Here is a 13,398-nt window from a genome sequence, read left to right as displayed (position 1 = left end):
CCGTTGGACATCACAAAAATAGCTAATTTTGACATCATTGGCAACATCGTGATAACAAATCCTGTGATTTGATATTAAAGCCATAAGCTGATAACTGAAGTGTGAGTAGCGGTGTAAAGCACATTTTTTACCATGCCGATAATATTTATAGTCTTGAACCTTGCACCTTTGTAAACTTTCGTAGACAAATAGTACTTTTTATAATGATAACAACTGAAAACATAATGATATCTGGAATAACAAGACTAGTTACGACAGATGATAGCATGATTTGATAATACGTGGCATTTTGATCATATTTGGCCTTGATAATCAATTGTCCGGAATTATGGACTAAGTGTCTGGATTTAACTGCATAACGGTAATTGCTCTTCCACTATAAATTCGCATTCTGATCAAATCCAATCCCGAACCACTGAACCGGCCATCAACAGCCCCGGTGCAGTAGTAGTGGCACCGCACATCCGTTCCTGTCAATCAGTCTGCCAACTCAACTCATGCTCACAACTGCCTAATGTATCAATCGGCAACGGTGATGACCATCATCATCCTCACATGATCAGGCCAAGTAAAATAAAAAAGAAAAAAGAGCATCAGATCCGACAAAAAGACGATTTATTAAAACACACATTAGATCTGACTCGGACGATATCCACATCCACAATTCAAGATCGGGCTTTCAAGTTCAAATCGGGGAGGAAACCGACTCGCAGGTCTCGATAATTTTTTCAACACACTCACCAATTCCTATATTCCTATAGTCCCCTATCCGACCTCACCTTCATTGATTGAGAGATGATGAGCGTTATAATAGTAACAAAGTTCAGAATAATAACAGTTATTACCGATCGTCGGCTCGTCGGTCGGTCGCTGTTTTTTTTTTGGTCTGTGCTATGATGTCTGAACTCTTATCATCATTGGCTCTTCTCCGGTTGAATGATGACGATGATGCTGATGGTGATCCGGAAAGACGAGAGATACCGACGGAGCGCGAACGAGATTACTAACCATTCGAATGCGGTGCCGATTATGAAACGAGCCGAAAGGAACATTTTAATTACAGTATCAATTAATAACAGAAACCGACCCGATCATCTCGCGTGTTCCGACCCAATGGAGGTGGGAGGTTGAGATAGGTTGAGATCTCTGATTTCTGAAGGTCCGTGTGATTACTGAGAGCACATCTCCGCCGTTACTTGCCGATCTCCGGCGTAGTTTGGAGAGGAAAGCACGCGCCGCGTTTTCTTTCATTCAATTCGCACTCTTTTTTCAAGAACACGGGTATTTATTGATGTGGATTGGTTTGATGATAATGATGATTATGGTTTATGGAAAGATGTTGTTTCGGTTCAAAAGGTTGATGAAATGCTTGGATTTGCTTATGGTTTCGTAAACTAGATTTATATTATCACTGTGAAAGTCGGACTTCACTTAGGCTTGAAATCGATCATGTGATCTAGGACTTACCAAAATTTCCTACTCTTATAGTAACAATCTGTTACAGTCAACTCTTCCTCACTCGATATTCAAGGGACCATTGACTTAGGGATGTGTCGAGTTAAATAACATCAGAAAAAAACCCACAACTCTTAAAATTCCTGAAGATATTCCAACCAACTATGATTAAGATAGTCGTGATACATTACGTTTTTGTCAGATTTTTAACTTCAAAATTAACCTAAAATTTTACCTGGAAATCTTTCTACTAGATCACAACTAAGCACAATTTTGAACCTCTGAATTTTACTAAGGCTTGTACTCGAAAAAATGCACCATTTTTATCCGTGTGTAACTTTTTTATCCGTGGGTAAAAATTGATGAAAATCTGGGTATAACCATAGAGGTAACTCTAAGACAAGAAGGTCCCGAAATAATGTGCTCAACTTTTTGGCTCAGCTCTGGTACTCTCTTCGGTCCCAAGCTAATGATTCACCCCTCGAAACATAGGAATATCCAATAACCCCTCATTTTATCTGTCAAACTTTCATAGCGAATCAAAACAAACATAGTTTAGTACTAGAATTTCGACTAGAATAGGGTACGTTAATCGTTTGCTTGGGACCAATAGGCTACTAAAGTGGTGAGCCAATTTAAAATCGTTAGTTTCGTATTGATTGTTTGTATAACTACCGCGGTTTTACCTAAAATTTTCTAAGAAAAAATAATACCTACTATAAAATCGACTTGGGACCTCGCTTGGGACAGGGAGTAAGTCACTCTGCCACCTTGTGTCTGTGCTTATTGTGTTTCATGTGTGTTTTGGGTGTCGGAAGATGTTTCTGGGTGTTTTATCCTATTGACCGAGCTGTCAAAACTTCAGCTTGAGCTTGCTTAAGCTTGATTGACCGCCCACGGTTGCTACTCTGTTATTGCCAGATCAGCTGTAATTACACAGAGAACCAATAGACGATGCTTGGAACTAGCAATCATCCTCAATGTGTAAAAACTGGTGATCTTAAATTAGGCAATACCAGCGCCGGCCGCGCCCGAACACAGGTCAAGAAAGGAATGGGAAGGATTGTGTTGACATGACACTCGCTTTGATGGAAGCCGAGAACACCTCTGCACTTCCACGAGGAATCACTGGGATGTTGGATAAGAGGGTTGGGTTTGCAAGCAGGGTTCGTTTTGGTAAACGATAAGCTGAATTGATTTCCTAACGATCATATAACGCGAAGGAGCTTGGGACTAAACCCACGGTCTTCTGCTCAGTAAGCAAAAACGTTTGCCACTAGGCAGACGAGCACCTTTTTAATCACTGAGTTGTTGTTATTACCATGTAGTCATATTAACAAATAAAACGATTGACGAATCTTGAATGTGGATGGGCCTGAGATTAGACTTATGATGTTCTGCTCAGTAAGCAAAAACGGTTGCTCTAAGGCCACCGAGCCCCTCATATCAAATAATACCGTTGCTCAAATTTGTGTATCCATTCAAACCCGGAACCAACGACAACAACGAGTTTCGCAAAATACACGATACACAAGCGATTTTACCATAAATCTCTTTGATATGTAAGGACCTGGGACCGCGTTTTTCTGCTCAGTAAGCAGGCCACTGTAACCGACGATCTTTCAAATCCGAAAACTAAAAACTACGAAAAAGTACTTAGGCCTTCATTAAGTTCCACTTTCACGCGACGTTCAATGACAGGGTCCTATCCAGGATTACATCTGAAAAATCCAAATCTGGCCAACGCCCACCTAAACCTGTTCTAATCCACCTGAAATGACTAACGAATGGAAGACTTTGACTACCCAGCCATGCAATAGTCTCATTCCGTGCCTTATGGCAACTTGATGATTCTATTGCGCTCATCTTTTGGTACCACCCAGGGGAGACTTGGTCCTGTACCCAATGCTTAACTTATCTCCATTCCACTCAGCTACTCGCAATTTCTTGTGATATAGTGGGCGGAATATTATTATATGAGACAATTCAATGCAGACGTCTTTCCAAATTTGGCAGATCGACAGGTAATCGGTGAGTTACCACGATAGTCGCTATTCAACAACTCGCAACGTCCCATCGTCAACGCCTGCTATGAGAATTTCCCATTGCAGACGCCAACGAAATGATGTCATCGAGCTATCGATCAACTACCCTGGTTATCGCCTGGTACCTTATAGCACGATGCTAGGAGGCGAACCGGAAGAATCGATGAGCTACCTCCCCCTGTTGACTGAGCTGTCAAAACTTCAACCGAAAAAATATAATTACTGGCAACGATATCCCCAACCATAACATCAGGGGAAACATGTCAGAATCGATTTATCGATTAACGAACCGTAAAGTAAAATATTTGTAATCGGTTATATCATATCATCAAATTGCTAAATTCTTGTTTAAATTGGTAAATTTGAAAAGTTGTTGATTGTCATGACGAGACCCCTCATCACGGCGGCGCTGCAAACGCTACGGCCCTGCATTTACGGTGAATCAAATGACAGTGGGAAACGTCACCGGTGGAACTTAGAATAACGTCAAACGAAAAGAGGAAGAACAAACACGAAGAACAAAAGTTGACATAGTTGTTGATCTATTATTATCCTTATTCTAGTATTCTACTTATCTAATATTCACATTATTTGCCGTGTAGTGCTTAAATCTAATCATAAATTATAAACACTGTAAGTACGGATGAAATTAACGGAAATTGAACTTGAACTTAAATTAAAATTATGGTACGGTCTAAATTGAAGAAGTAGAGTGGGAATTCGAGCCATACCACTTCCAGAAAAAGTACACCAAATTTGTAAGTCTTAAAATTAATAAGTTACGCATCTTTACTGAAATAAACTCTAAATTGCAGCTTTAAGCTATCACAAACACAACCCACGAAGCGTAGCTATAAAGAGTTGGTAAACGCATCCCAACATTGATCTTTGTTCTCCTGTTTCCGAGATACTGCGGAGCAAAATGCGCATACTGATTTCATGTCACGGAAGCTAACATTTAGGCTTTATGTATGTTCTTTCTCTATTTAGTTCAAAAGGTTCACGCCTGATAGTTATGCTGTCCACATTGCAATTCGTGGAGCGTATGTACAGCTCATTTGCTGTAGCTTTGCGGAGCCGATATTCATTGTTTAGATCATAAAATTACTTAAAACTAACGTTAGTAAAGCCGTGGCCGATTACTCGCGGCGATCTCGAGGTTAGGAGTAAAAAATTGTAACAAATGGATTGCAGGGTAGGGATTGAGAACACAAGGTTTGGAGAGCAGAGTGCTCTTGATATCGAACTAAGCGACATAATGATGGAAAAGACAAACATGGGGGTACACCGATGGGCAGCTAACAACTTGCGAGACCACAAGATGACACTAGCTACTAAATCTTCAGATCTATCCGTTTTAAAAACACATAAATTAAATTCTAATAGTCGAGATCTCGGCTAGCCAAGACATTTCTAACGGGTATCGCGGGTTGTTTTCCACAGTGTAGGGTACATGACCAAACAACATGCTCGATATCGTGATAACCACTGCCACACGCACATAAATTGCTGCCTGAGAGCCCAATTCGGTAGAAGTACGAGTCTAACGAGCAGTGATTGGACATAAGCCTTGACATAACGCGTATAAAGTCGCGGCTCATGTCAAACCCTTTGAACCATGGTTTGTTCGACACATGTGGGAGAATAGAATGTAACCATCTTCTCAAATCATCATCATTCCATTTTTGTTATCAACTGATGAGAACTTTGTCGCTCAAAAATATCGCCTTCCATAGCGCCTACCTTAGTCAACGAGTCCGCTTTCTCATTACCCGGAATTGAGCAATGAGGTGGGAGTATAGGAGCAGTTCAATACAGCAATCAGTTTAGATCGTATTTCAAGCAGGAAATACGAGGAGTGCTTCATTGGGCTTATTGAACGAATAGCCTCCAATGAGCACTGCTCTACTGCGTAGAATATGGCTACTAGTTCCGCAACATATACGGAACAGGGTTTTTGCAGTTGATAAGAGGCGCTATGAAATTCGTTGAATACTCCAAGTCCAGTGGAAGCCATCTGTGAATCGTTACTTACATGGTATTCCATGGATTTCTTGCATCATGGTCCGATCAAAATTTACAGAAAACTAAAAAAGGCTTGAAACCAATCACGATTGGAGATTAATGAAGAACAACTCATGAATCATGTTTGAGGATTTCGGTCGAGCAGCTTCTCAAAGTTTTCTGTTACCAATGAATTCATTACTGATGGGAAACCGGAAAGACAGCTCAGCGAAACGATCTGTTAGGGGAAGGACACCTGCGAGTACTTCGAGGCTCATCGTATGAGTCGAGTGCATACAGCCAATCGCAATACAAAGGCAACGGTATTGAATCCGTTGCAGCTTAAGGATGTGTGTTTTTGCTGCGGATTTTAAGCAAAAGCTGCCGTACTCTAACACCAAAAGGGTGGTTGTTCGGTACAACCTGAGCAGATCTTCCGGGTGGGCTCCCCACTAAGTTCCGGTAATTGTACGAAGAAAATTAATCCTTTGCTGGCAATTTTGTTTCAGATACGCAATATGTTTTCCCCATGTGCATTTGGAATCGAACCAGACCCCTAAATACTTAAAAGAAATACTTAGAGTGATTGTCTTACCCATTAAAGGGTGTCCCACATCAAATTACATCACGGAAAAACGCTGTAGAAAATTTCCTAGTTGACCGATCCTTTTCAGACTTTCAGACAATAAAATATAACCCATTAGTATGCTTTTGGCGTAATGATTTCATTCAACTTCAATACCAAAACCGTACGCCCGCACCTTACGCTTAACTCCACTCATTATGTTCTGTACAACATCGGGCTGCAGAGTCTTCTGTATGGAAACCTACTTTTTCTTCATGTCTTCCTCAGATTTGACCTCCTCGGGATGCTTCCGTAGTGCTTGCTTCATAATAGCCCAGTATTTTTCGATGGGCCTTAGTTCCGGTGCGTTGGGGGGTTCATGTCCTTGGGTACGAAAGTGACCCCGTTGGCTTCGTACCACTCCAGGACAACATTTGAATAGTGACGCGAAGCTAGATCCGACCAGAAGATCGTAGGGCCCTCGTGTTGCTTCAACAGAGGAAGCAGACGCTTCTGTAGACACTCCTTGAGGTAGATCACCCCGTTTACAGTCCCGGTAGTTACAAACGGCGCACTCCATTTGCCACATGAGCAGATCGCTTGCCAAATCATGTATTTCTTGGCCAACTTTGAAAGTTTCTGCTTCCTTACTTCCTCCGGAACATGAAATTTGTGCTGGGCGGCGAAAAACAGTTGCCCCGGAAGCTGCCGGAAGTCCGTCTTGACGTAAGTCTCATCATCCATGATGAGACATTGAGGCTTAGTCAGCAGCTACACCCAACCGGAGGATGTAAGATTCGCTTACAATTATGTGGGATCATCAAAGGATGTTAGAGGAGACCGCATGAACCGAGGATGCGATATACCTAGCTGCAGTCCAATGCAGAAAATTGGAGACCGAAAAATTTAGAGGTATTAGTGAGTGAAATTAGTTATGTCGAAAAAAAATAGGAAACAGATTGCCGACTGGACTAGAACCACGAACGTTGCGATTAAAGGCCGATTCAAGGTAAATTTGGACGCATTCAAGTGATCATAACTCAAAACTTAAACAACATACACGGTTGATCAAAACGTCAAACAAAAGGGTATTTATTCAGCTTTTAAACGATATATAACGAGTTATTACATTTCACCGTTTCGAACGAACTGTCGCACTTTACTTGTGACCGATGCCATCATGATCTGCACAGTCGCTGGTGACACTGTACCGGCGAACTTATTCCACTTTAAACGCATTTGTTGTGCATTTGTCACTTCTTTACCGCATCCTCGAAGTTTTTACTTGACAATTGCCCAATATTTTTCGATCGGTCTGAACTCAGGGCAATTCGGAGGATTAATCCATAGAGGTAACTCTAATAGCGAATTCGTTTATTATCGGGGTTGGAACCAGTTCCAACCCAGTGCGAAACCGAACTTTTTGTCAGTGCGAACCTCAACCTGAGCTAGGTTTTAAAAACAAACGAGCAAACTGACGTTTGTCAGAAAACAAGCAGACCCAATCTTGATACCCGATCCAGGTTGGAACTGAATATTAAACGAATTCGCTATAAGACTAGTAGGTCCCGAAGAAACGTGCTCAACTTTTTGGCTCAGCTCTGGTACTATCTTCGGTCCCAAGCTAATCGATGCACCCCTCATTTTATCTGTCAAACTTTCATAGCGAATCAAAACAAACATAGTGTAGTACTAGAATTTCGACTAGAATGGGGTACGTTCATCGATTTGCTTGGGAACAATAGGCTAGTCAAGTAGGGAGCCAATTTAAAATCGTTAGTTTCGTATTGATTGTTGATTAATCTCTTTGGCGACGAAATTAACATTATTTGCAGCATACCATTCTAGTACCTCCTTAGAGTAGTGGCAGCTGGCTAGATCTAGCCAAAACATAACGTTGGCCTTGTGTTGCCGAATGAAGGGTAAAATCCGCTTTTTCAGACACTCTTTAATGTAAACCTTTGACATAATTGTGTGAGATGTGATGAAAACCTTGGTTTTAAGGCCACAACTGCAGATTAGGGTGTTTCATTTTGAAAAAAGTGATGAATTTTTGATAGGCCACCCTCCAGTTCGATTCATAGCCCCAAAATATGAACCTGTGCAAAAAATGGTAAAGATTGATGAAGGTTTAGAGGTCGCGCCAATGATTTGGATTTTGTATGGAGATTTTGGTGAATTAGTATGGGAAATTATTGATTTTCGTTTACATTGCTCTAACTTTGGTTGTAGTTGTCCAAACGTTGAAAAAAAAAAAATGTGGTTGTCATGACAATGATCAACAAGCCTGTTGTTGTTGCGATGAAATTGGCGTTGTTGCCTTGTACATATTCATCTGTCAATTTACCCTATTTTGCCATTTTTTCACATTTTTATAATTCTTGATACGCTGCAAAACTGAGCGTAGCAACTGTAGGCTTTTTGTTTATTGCCATAGCAATAACATACTAAATTTTTTCGACATTTGGACAAGTAGAAGCAAAGTTATAGCGATATAAGCGATTTTTTAAATTCTTCCATAGTAATTCCCATACAAATTTCAAATCATTGGCGCGACCTCTAAACCTTCATCAATCTTTACCAATTTTTGCACAGGTTCATATTTTGGGGCTATGAATCGAACTGGAGGGTGGCCCATCAGAAATTCATCACTTTTTTCAGAATGAAGCACCCTACTGCAGATTCCTTGCCAAATAATTAGTTTTCAAGCAAATTTATCATCAAAAACAAATTTATACCTGGAAGGAACATCCTCACGACCAGTTACCAGGTAAAATTTTCGTCCGGGGATTTGTTTATAATCCATTTTGACATATGTTTCGTCATCCATTAAAATACAGCCGTCAAATTTCGTCAAAACTCGTTCGTAAAGTAATCGTGCTCGTTTTTTGGCCACTAAATTTTGTTTCAGGGAGCGATTCGGATGTTAACTGGCACAAAAAGACTTTCCTTCTCTTGAAAGGATGTTACGCACGGTGGAAAAGTTGGAATCGTATTTCTTTGCCAAATCACGTATGGAGACACCTGGGTTGCTTTTCACGTACCTCAACACCTTTCTCCTCAGCTCTTTGTCCCTAGTGCCACTTTTATGATAGATGCGCTGTGCTCTATCCACACTCAGTGTATCCTTGTAACGTTTGCTATTTTTGAGGCAGACCACGAAGGGTTCTCTAGATGTTTGTGCACAATTAATTTTCTTTTCTCAAGTTCCATGATCCGTAATTTCGGGATGCGTCGATCAATCGAGAAAAAACTTTTCACCAATTTCTTCGTCAATGAAACATCAACAAATGCCTGTCAAACGTTTTTTGTTCCAACCACCAGGGGCGCGGGGGTGTATTAAACCGTGTGTCCAGATTTACTTTGAATCGAGCTTTATCAGACCTGTGGATATGGATAGCCTAAATACAGACCCCCTTCACTCTTTGGATTTTTTAGAGACAGATAACAGCGCCAAACGGTTTGTGACGAGACAACGTTGAACTGCAGCGTTGGAAGAAAACACGCACACCAACATCTATACATGTACGAACCCACACAACTGAGCGGGCGGTACAGCGCATATCAAGCGGTGTCATCACTCGTCGTCTTCATTCAGCTTCGGCTACTTCCGTTTGCGTTTGCTTTCACCGGCGTTGACAAATACTTCCTACGTTATAAAATAGGAAAGTTGTGATTATTCCAATGTAATTTTTGAATAGAATGCGTGCTGCGTTGGCCAAAGAAGACGGCATATTTTATTACGTTTAGCAATGATTTCGATACGTTGCATTTCTAGTGACTGGGGTGTTGGAATAATTCTTTAGAGAGAGTGAATGCTTTTCCCATGTTTACTTCTATGCTTACTAAGATTCTTTTGAGCACCAGCTCCATCAATTACTATTAGAGATTTGCATCTTACTGATACCGGTGGTATATTGGGAACTCTTTGGCTCGAAAGCAAAATAAGCACATCATGATGCGCGCTTGGATGTGTGATTGTTTTCTCAAGTATTTCTGTTGCGTATAAAGTGGTAGGGGAAACGCTCCTATAGTTGCGGTACGTTAGAAGCGTTAGGTTCCTATAGTTGTGTATGGAGTCTCCATACACAACTATAGGAACCTAACGCTTCTAACGTACCGCAACTATAGGAGCGTTTACCCTAATGATTGAAAATCGGAACAATCACAAAGAATTAAGAATCTTGCTATCGCAATTATATTGATGATGACTTCGAGGGTGATATCGTCCTCTTTCCTCGGCTGATCATCAACGTCCGCATTGACATCTATCATGCTGACACCTGTCAGTTATTGAGCCCAGGTGGTGAAGTTCACGGAGAACTCCCAACAGTTTCAATGTGCACTCAACAGATGGCACTGTGATCACATACGGGTGGTAATTATATGCCTTGTATGAGAAATTGATTAGTGGGATATCTTGTTAATTGGATATCTTTGCTAAAAGCAAACACAATGCGCTCATTTTTCTCGCATACTCGACTTCGTATGCTTTTTCTGCTGGAGAGATTCGAGGCAAGTGTGTACGTTGCTCTACAATGTTCTACAATGTGCGTCGTTCTACAAGCTTATTGGTATAGTCGAAAGCGTAGATAGAACACGAAATAAAAAAGACATAAAACCATTACATCGCCTGCATGGTCAATTTCTAACATTCGTTGCGATGTTCATGAACAGAGGATGATGAGGAAACGGAACTAACATTCATTGTATAAGATTTTTGGTTTGCGTGTAGGTGTCCGGTTTCCGGACCCGTGACTTTCCCAGCGTATTTTGCCGTTCGTCACGATTTGAAGCCTTGTGCACTTTGTAAGTATGCAGTCCCTCCCGGTCCTTGGCTCTCTGAACGAAAGACTTGGACAGATTCAACTTTTTGGCCGCATCCCTGACCGAAGCATTGGGATTCCGCTTAAACGCTTTCACGACACGCTTGTGATCCTAATCACCAATAGAACATCCGTTCTGACCGCATTTCTCCTTCCGTTCGATGCTCAGAGTTTCGTAGTACCGTTGACTGCACGATTCGAGTTGTTTTCCAATGTCCTTAAGAGAGTTGAGGATTTTCCAGGTGTTTGCGCAAAATCAATTCACAACGTTGCTTTTCGGGTGTCGCCATTTTTTCCAACTTTCGAAAAACTGACAGCGATAAAAAATACAGTGTAAACAATACACTCTAATCTACTTCTACCCAAATTCAAGAGAAAATACCCAATGGGTAATTTTCTACAGCATTTTTTTTTTTCGTGATGCAATTTGATGTGGGACACTTTTTAGCTGAAGTTGTAACTGTGCAGGATGATGCTTCCTAGAAAAAAAAAACAAACAACCAGCTCAGTTTTCTCCCAGCTTCATAGCCCAAGTAGATAAATTGTCTAAGGTATCTTGCAATGGTCCTTACAGGTCCGGTACACTTGGCCCTATAACGGACACAACGCCATCATCTGCTAGTTGCCTTAGCGAGCAATTTTCATCAAGACAATCGTCAACGTCTTTTACATAAAAATTATAAAGAAGAGGGCTTAAACATGAGCCCTGGGGGAGACCCATGTAACTAATTCGTGAAGACAGACAACAAGTTGCTCAAATAGTTGTTCATAATTGGTGAAAGGCCACTATCGTGGAGTTTATCAGAAAGGACATCGATACAAACAGAATCAAAAGCCCCCTTAATGTCCAAGAAAACTGAACCCATTTGCTATTTTTGCGCATAGGCCAGTTGAATTTCAGTTGAAAGCAACGCAAGACAGCCGCTCGTTCCTTTGCCTCTCCGAAATCCAAATTACGTATCTGAAAGTAAACCATTAGACTCGATTCGTTTGTCTAGACGAAAAAGGATCATTTCTCCAACAATTTCCGTATACAGGACAGCATTGCAATGGGACGGTACGAGTTACAATCCGACGCGGGTTTACCGGGTTTTCGAATTGTGATAACTCTTACTTGCCTCCAGTCATCCGGAACAATGCTGTGCTCCGGAAATTGATTGAATAAGTTGATTTTAAGCAAGTTGTGGAGTGTGCTTAAAAAATAACGAATTTTGAAGGATATACCTAACATCTTGCATCAATCAATTCGTAATTTTGGTAGTGTTCAGAGATACCAGCTGTTATAAATTTCTATTCTTGCGTGATTTTCTGCTAAAATTGTTTTCCAATCTTATAAATTTCAAATTTCAACGTATGGTGTTTTTCTAGTTAGTTACATAACTAGAACTATGAAATGTTTCCAGGGAGAACTGACCCACTAAACAGTGATGTATCTTCAGAACCAGATAGTGAAGTATTTTCATTGGCGAAAACTAGCACATCCAACATTATAGTCGCACCAGCTGAAACCCCGATCCACCATTTGATTCGCCGTATCCTTCGGAAGGATAATAAGAAACCTTTTGAGCTCTGTGTAATGAAAATATCGAAATCTCCATCAGTCTATTGAGCCATCCTGGTTGAATAGGATGATGGGAATTCTTCTGAAGAAGAAGCTGCCAAATATCCTCCCGGAGTATGATATCAACGTTGACACTAATGCGCTCATCATCTTATATTGTCGGTGCTCTGAAATTTTGCCGCTCCAATAAGCCGCCACCGCCGCCGTTGCACAGTACGCAGAAACCGGTCCGCGCGCTTTGACAAGTAGTTTGGAATCAATGGCGGCAACCGTGACAGTGATGACCCTAATCGGATTTATTTCCACCACCGGAATTCACTACATTAATACGGGACTTTGAAGATCGGTGGTAGGTAATTTATATGGCACCACTTCTCAAGGTTTAACAGCAAAAAGGATGATGTTCATCAACCACCTTAAACCGTACCGACAGACTTACCGCTTTTGGCCATTTTCACCATTTCGATTTAACCCGCTAATTACCGGCCGCACGTGCGTATTAACCACCAGCTGCACTATTTTCTTTGATTCTTTCTTCTGATCAAAACATTTCAACTGAAAGCACGTGCCCCCCCACTGCAATCGCACATCAAGCCAGAAAATCACCACTTTCCGGCGATATGTTCTCTATGTTTCCGTTTCCCCCCTCACCTAATCGGTGGGTGCCGTTTTGCACCGCGAGATTGCGATTCGATACAAAACTGTTCGATCCGAATAATCGATGGCTCGATTACAAATTTCGAACACGTTAGTAATAGATCGTAAAGTAACTTTGAAGTGGAACCAACGAAAAATGACTCTCGAATTAATGCGGTAACCGTTGTTGGCCGATGGCGTCGGACGGAAAATCAATCAAACCCAAAAGGCCCATATAACACAATTTCGTCCGAATTCGATCGGCATCCGACGGTTCGTCCATATTTAATTAGCGGCCCAGTTCGC

Source organism: Ochlerotatus camptorhynchus, unplaced genomic scaffold (genome assembly GCF_037179485.1).
Source record: "Ochlerotatus camptorhynchus isolate MF236.1 unplaced genomic scaffold, CSIRO-AGI_Acam_v1.1 ptg000103l, whole genome shotgun sequence".
Classification (NCBI taxonomy): Eukaryota; Metazoa; Arthropoda; class Insecta; order Diptera; family Culicidae; genus Ochlerotatus; species Ochlerotatus camptorhynchus.
The sequence above is the reverse complement of the archived record's forward strand: the minus strand, read 5'-3'. Positions refer to the sequence as shown.